Source organism: Pseudorasbora parva, chromosome 7 (genome assembly GCF_024679245.1).
Source record: "Pseudorasbora parva isolate DD20220531a chromosome 7, ASM2467924v1, whole genome shotgun sequence".
In the NCBI taxonomy this organism is placed as follows: Eukaryota; Metazoa; Chordata; class Actinopteri; order Cypriniformes; family Gobionidae; genus Pseudorasbora; species Pseudorasbora parva.
The window spans coordinates 594,853-601,776 of NC_090178.1; positions in this window are offsets into that span (position 1 = coordinate 594,853).

Here is a 6,924-nt window from a genome sequence, read left to right on the forward strand (position 1 = left end):
CACACACACACACACACACACTCATTCACTACTATAGGAGAACACACACACACACTCACTCACACACTCATTCACTACTATAGGAGAACACACACACACACAGTCACTGCTATAGGAGAACACACACACACACACACTCGTTCACTACTATAGGAGAACACACACACACACTCGTTCACTACTATAGGAGAACACACACACACACACACACACACAGTCACTGCTATAGGAGAACACACACACACACAGTCACTGCTATAGGAGAACACACACACACACACACACTCGTTCACTACTATAGGAGAACACACACACACACTCATTCACTACTATAGGAGAACACACACACACACAGTCACTGCTATAGGAGAACACACACACACACACACACACTCGTTCACTACTATAGGAGAACACACACACACACTCATTCACTACTATAGGAGAACACACACACACACACACACACAGTCACTGCTATAGGAGAACACACACACACACACACACACACAGTCACTGCTATAGGAGAACACACACACACACACACACACAGTCACTGCTATAGGAGAACACACACACACACAGTCACTGCTATAGGAGAACACACACACACACACACACTCGTTCACTACTATAGGAGAACACACACACACACTCATTCACTACTATAGGAGAACACACACACACACACACACACACACTCATTCACTACTATAGGAGGAGAAGAATTGGCTAAACTTGTTAAATCATCAAAATCATCAACATGTCTGCTTGACCCTATACCGACTAGGCCATTAAAGAGATACTTCCAGAGGTCAGAGATCCTCTGCTTAATATCATTAATTCATCTTTGACATTAGGATATGTACCGAAAACTTTTAAGTTGGCTATAATTAAACCACTTATTAAAAAAACACAACTTGATCCTAAAGAATTAGTCAATTACAGGCCAATCTCGAATCTACCGTTTCTATCAAAAATACTAGAAAAGGCCGTGTCTTCACAATTATGTTCTTTTTTAGAAAGAAATGGTATATGTGAGGATTTCCAGTCAGGATTTAGACCGTATCATAGTACCGAGACTGCTCTAATTAGAGTTACAAATGATTTACTCTTATCATCTGATCGTGGTTGTATCTCTCTATTAGTGTTACTCGATCTTAGCGCTGCATTTGATACTATCGATCACAATATTCTTCTGAATAGACTCGAGTTATGTTGGCATTAGTGGAACTGCTTTGGCATGGTTTAAATCGTACTTATCTGACCGTTATCAGTTTGTAGCAGTTAATGAAGAGATGTCACACCGATCACAAGTTCAGTATGGGGTACCGCAAGGCTCAGTGTTAGGACCGCTGCTCTTCACCCTGTATCTGCTCCACTGGGAGATATCATTAGGAAGCATGGCGTTAGTTTTCATTGTTATGCTGACGATACTCAGCTCTATATTTCCTCACGCCCGGATGAAACCTACCAATTCACAAGATTAACGGAATGCAGAGCTGATATAAAAAATTGGATGAATAGTAATTTTCTGCAACTTAATTCAGATAAAACTGAATTTTTAATTATTGGACAGAAAAGCTCCACAAGTAGTAACCGAGAATACTGTCTAACACTTGATGACTGCTCTGTCAAGCCCTCGTCGTCAGTGAGGAACCTGGGTGTGCTCTTTGATACCAATCTTTCATTTGAAAGCCACGTTTCTAGCATCTGTAAAACCGCATTCTATCATCTTAAAAATATATCTAAATTACGGCACATGCTTTCAATGCAAAATGCTGAACAGTTAGAGCATGCGTTCATGAGCTCAAGGCTAGATTATTGTAATGCTCTACTGGGTGGTTGCCCTGCTCGCTTAATAAACAAACTCCAGCTAGTCCAAACCGCAGCAGCTCGAGTTCTTACTAGAACCAGGAAGTATGATCATATTAGTCCAGTTCTGTCAACACTGCACTGGCTCCCTATTAAACATCGCAGACATTTTAAAATCTTGCTTATTACTTACAAAGCACTAAATAGTTTAGCTCCCCGGTACTTAAGCCAGCTCTTAACACATTATACCCCATCACGTCGATTGCGGTCTCTAAACTCTGGCCAGTTGATAATACCTAGAATATCTAAATCAACTGCAGGCGGTCGATCATTTTCCTATTTAGCTCCTAAATTGTGGAATAGTCTTCCTAGCATTGTTCGGGAAGCAGACACACTCTGTCAGTTTAAATCTAGACTAAAAACACATCTCTTTACTATGGCATACACACAGAACATTTTTAACTTTCATTATTCAGATCAATTGACTGATTGTTAGGCTGCATTAACTAGGTCAGCCGGAACCGGGAACACTTCCCATAACACCTGATGTACTCGTTACATCATAAAAAGAGTGACATCTACGCTAATGTTAGTCTCTCTGTTTATCCCGAGGTTTATCCCGGATCTGGGCCCTGTCCGGATCGGATGGTGGACCTGCCTGGACATGACCAACTCATCCTGGAGTGTCTGCTGAGCCGTGTCAAATGGTGTCTCCTCTGAATTTGCCTCACTGGCACGACATGCTCAAAACCCGTCTTCGGCGCAATAATTCCGATCTTTCATGTATTCATACTCTTGTGTAATTGACGCCCCATCCTAAATAAATCTGTCTCTTCCGTGATACCCTGAAAATTTTGAATAATCCGATCTAATATGATTTCCGACCTGTAAGGTTGCCAGAATAATAATCTTACACGGTGTGTTAATAGGCCAGAGGAGAACTGGCACCCCGACTGAGTCTGGTTTCTCCCAAGGTTTATTTTTCTCCATCATGCCCCGATGGAGTTTTGGTTCCTTGCCACTGTCGCCTTTGGCTTGGCTTGCTCAGTTGGGGACACTAAAAATATGATTAAAGTTATTCAACTTATTATACAAATAAAATATATGAATTAGGTCTTATTTAATTCTATAAACTATAATACTGATCTGCCAACATTGTTCAACAAGTTCTCCGTGGGCCAACACGAATAACAAACTCTTCCAGGACACAAATTGATCTCATATTTACAAATAGGCCAGAACGAATTGCAAAATCCTTTAATATGTTACAGGTTTATCAGATCACAATTTAACTCTTGTCACTAGAAAGCTTAACAAAAAACGTTTTCACCCTTGTGCAAGAGGGAAAAAAGAAATATCAACAGTTTATTGCTGAAGCTAACCAAATACATTGGGATGAAATTTTACCTTTAGCTGATTATGAAAAGGACAGCAAAATATTTCTGAAAACACTTGAGAGAACTCTTAAAGAATTCACTCAAACAACACAAAAACACTCTACCCTGGATAAACCAAGACATTAGAAAACTTATGAAAGAACGAGACCACGCTCTAAAAATAGCAAATAAAACTAAATCAACTCATGATAGAGGACGGTTCACCACGTTGAGACATAAAGTTGTACGTTCGTTAAGGAAAGCAAAGGCAGATTACTTTCTCACTATAATTGAAAAATCAAATGGAAATGCCAAAATAATATGGAACCAGATTAGAAAAATGAAAGGTGACTGCCCCAAAGAACAAAACATTTTAGAAATTAACATAAATGAACAATTAACAAGGAGTATTCCGGTTATAGCAGAGGCATTCAATTACTATTTTATTGATTCTGTTGCTAGCATAGCAAGCGGTTTTACACCTGAGAACACATACACTCCTTCAATAGATACAAGTCAGTCAGTTTTTAGCTTAAAAAACATTACAGAATCAGAGGCAGCACAGACTATCAAATCACTAAGACCATCTAGATGTAAAGATATTTTTGGTATGGATACAGTGATGCTCAAGGAGCTCAGGATAACAGTCACACGCCCGATTACCAAGATTATTAATCTGTCCATTTCGCAATACTTGTTTCCAAGCATTTGGAAACCAGCTGTTGTTGCTCCTATTTTCAAAAGTGGAGATCCTCAATCCATGTCCAATTACAGACCCATAAGTATATTGCCTACAGTGTCTAAGATTGCAGAGAAATTAATAGCAAAACAAATGATTAACCATCTGAATACCACACCGTACGCTCTCCACTCTATGCAGTTTGGCTTTAGAGCCAATTATTGAATTATGGTTTACCCATTTGGTCACAAGCTAGTGTCACATCTCTGAAACCGCTTCAATCACTTTACAAACAAACTGTAAACATTTTGGATAAGAAACCATGCATTTCTCATCATAGTCCAATATTACAAAAACACATATTATTTAGCTGGGAAAACATGGTAAAATTTGCAGATCTTTGTTTTTTCTATAAAATTCTTCATGGTCTATCATCCCCTCCACTACGTCAGTTTATTAACATTCGAACGGCTGATTATAGCAGAACCAGAGGTGCAGCGAGGGGAGACTGTATTATTCCTTTTAGGAAAAGTGTATTTGGCAAAACAGCTTTTTTTGTTGGAGCTGCTACTGAGTGGAACCTCACCCCCTTATACATTAGAAATGTAACCACATACAGTACATTTAAGATTCAGATAAAGCAATGGTTAAGGGATAATCAGAGCTGTCAACATTAGCCCAATACTAGACCTGTTTTCGCTGCCTCCTGCTTGCTTCTTGCTTTGTGTGTATGTGGTCATGTGTTTGTCTGATGTTGGTCCGTGTTTTTATTGTACATCTTTACTTAGTGCTTGTTTAAATTGTATTGTAGTTGTTATATTGTTATGTAAAATGTAACTTTTTACTCTCTTTTAGGATGACATCTGTCTAGGGACTACAGGTGAAAATAGCCTTTTGGCTAACTCTGGCATATTGACAGAAATGTTTATTAATATGCACTGTCCCTGTAAATAAATAAATAAATAAATAAATAGATGGTGATGGTGATGATGGTGATGATGGTGATGATAGTGATGATAGTGATAGTGATGATGGTGATGATAGTGATAGTGGTGATGATGATGATGATGATGGTGATGTTGGTGATGATGATGATGGTGATGATGATGATGATGGTGATGTTGGTGATGATGATGATGGTGATGTTGATGTTGATGATGATGATGATGGTGATAGTGATGGTGATGATGGTGATGATGATGATGATGATAGTGATGATGATGATGATGATGATGATGATGATGATGATGATGGTGTTGATGATGATGGTGATGACGATGATGATAGTGATGATGATGATGATGATAATGATGATGATGATGATGATGATGATGGTGATAGTGATGGTGGTGATGATGATGATGATGATGATGGTGGTGATGATGGTGATGACGATGATGATAGTGATGATGATGATGATGATGATGATGATGATGATGATGATGATGATGATGATGGTGATAGTGATGATGATGATGATGATGATGATGATGATGATGATGATGATGATGGTGATGATGATGGTGGTGATGATGATGATGATGATGATGATGCTGGTGGTGATGGTGGTGGTGATGATGGTGATGATGATGATGATGATGGTGATGGTGGTGATGATGATGATGATGATGATGATGATGATGATGATGATGATGATGATGATGATGATGGTGATGATGATGATGATGATGATGATGATGATGATGATGATGATGATGATGATGATGATGATGATGATGAAGGTCCGTCCCTCTCTTGCTCGTCCCTCCCGTGTCTGTCCCTCCCTTCTCTCCCGGGTCCGTCCCTCCCATCCCTACATAAACTGTCCCTTCCCATCCCTCCCTGGTCTATCCCACTCGTCCCTCCCTGGTCTATCCCTCCCGTCCCCACCTGGTCTATCCCTCCCGTCCCCCCCTGGTCTATCCCTCCCGTACCTCTCTGGTCTTTCCCTTCCGTTTTCATGTGATTATTTTTTGGTATGTTTGAGGGGCCACCAGACCTGCGCTCCAGTCTATGCCTCAGCACCCCCTATCTGATTCCAAAGTTTGGCGAAGATCAGAGAAACTTGAAAATTTCCCCCCAAAAAACACAAAGGGGTACCACTTATTGATTTTTTGGGTCAGAAAATAAAGTTTCTCAGATCTTCTCGAAACTATGTATTCTGATAGAGGGCGTTGAGATATAGACAGGAGTGCAAGTCTGGTGGCCCTAGAGCCTTCAAGAGCTGAACGGGAGCCAAAAACACAGACACACAACCTCGCATTTATTGAGAGCTGCCAGATAACCCGTCTGAAGACAGTGTTTATAGATTATATTTCACATTTAATATCAATTTGCATTGGAAATATGAAATGGATGAAACTGATAACAGGGTGGATGAACTGAAAACGGGGTGGATGAACTGATAAAAGGGTGGATGAACTGATAACAGGGTGGATGAACTGATAAAAGGGTGGATGAACTGAAAACGGGGTAGATGAACTGATAAAAGGGTGGATGAACTGATAACAGGGTGGATGAACTGATAAAAGGGTGGATGAACTGATAACAGGGTGGATGAAATGATAGCAGGGTGGATGAACTGATAACAGGGTGGATGAACTGATAACAGGGTGGATGAACTCTGCGGGCCGCCCCGGCCTCTTGAACTTTCTCTCCCTCCCTAGTCTGTCCCTCCCTGGTCTGTCCCTCCCGTCCAATGCTGTTCTGTCCTCCCTGTCCCTCCCATCCCTCCCGTCCAATGCTGGTCTGTCCTCCCTGTTCCTCGCTGGTCTGACCCTCCCCTCCCAAACTGATAACAGGGTGGATGAACTGAAAACGGGGTGGATAAACTGATAAAAGGGTGGATGAACTGATAACAGGGTGGATGAAATGATAGCAGGGTGGATGAACTGAAAACGGGGTGGATGAACTGATAACAGGGTGGATGAACTGATAACAGGGTGGATGAACTGATAACAGGATGGATGAACTGATAACAGGGTGGATGAACTGAAAACAGGATGGATGAACTGATAACAGGATAAATGAACTGATAACAGGGTGGATGAACTG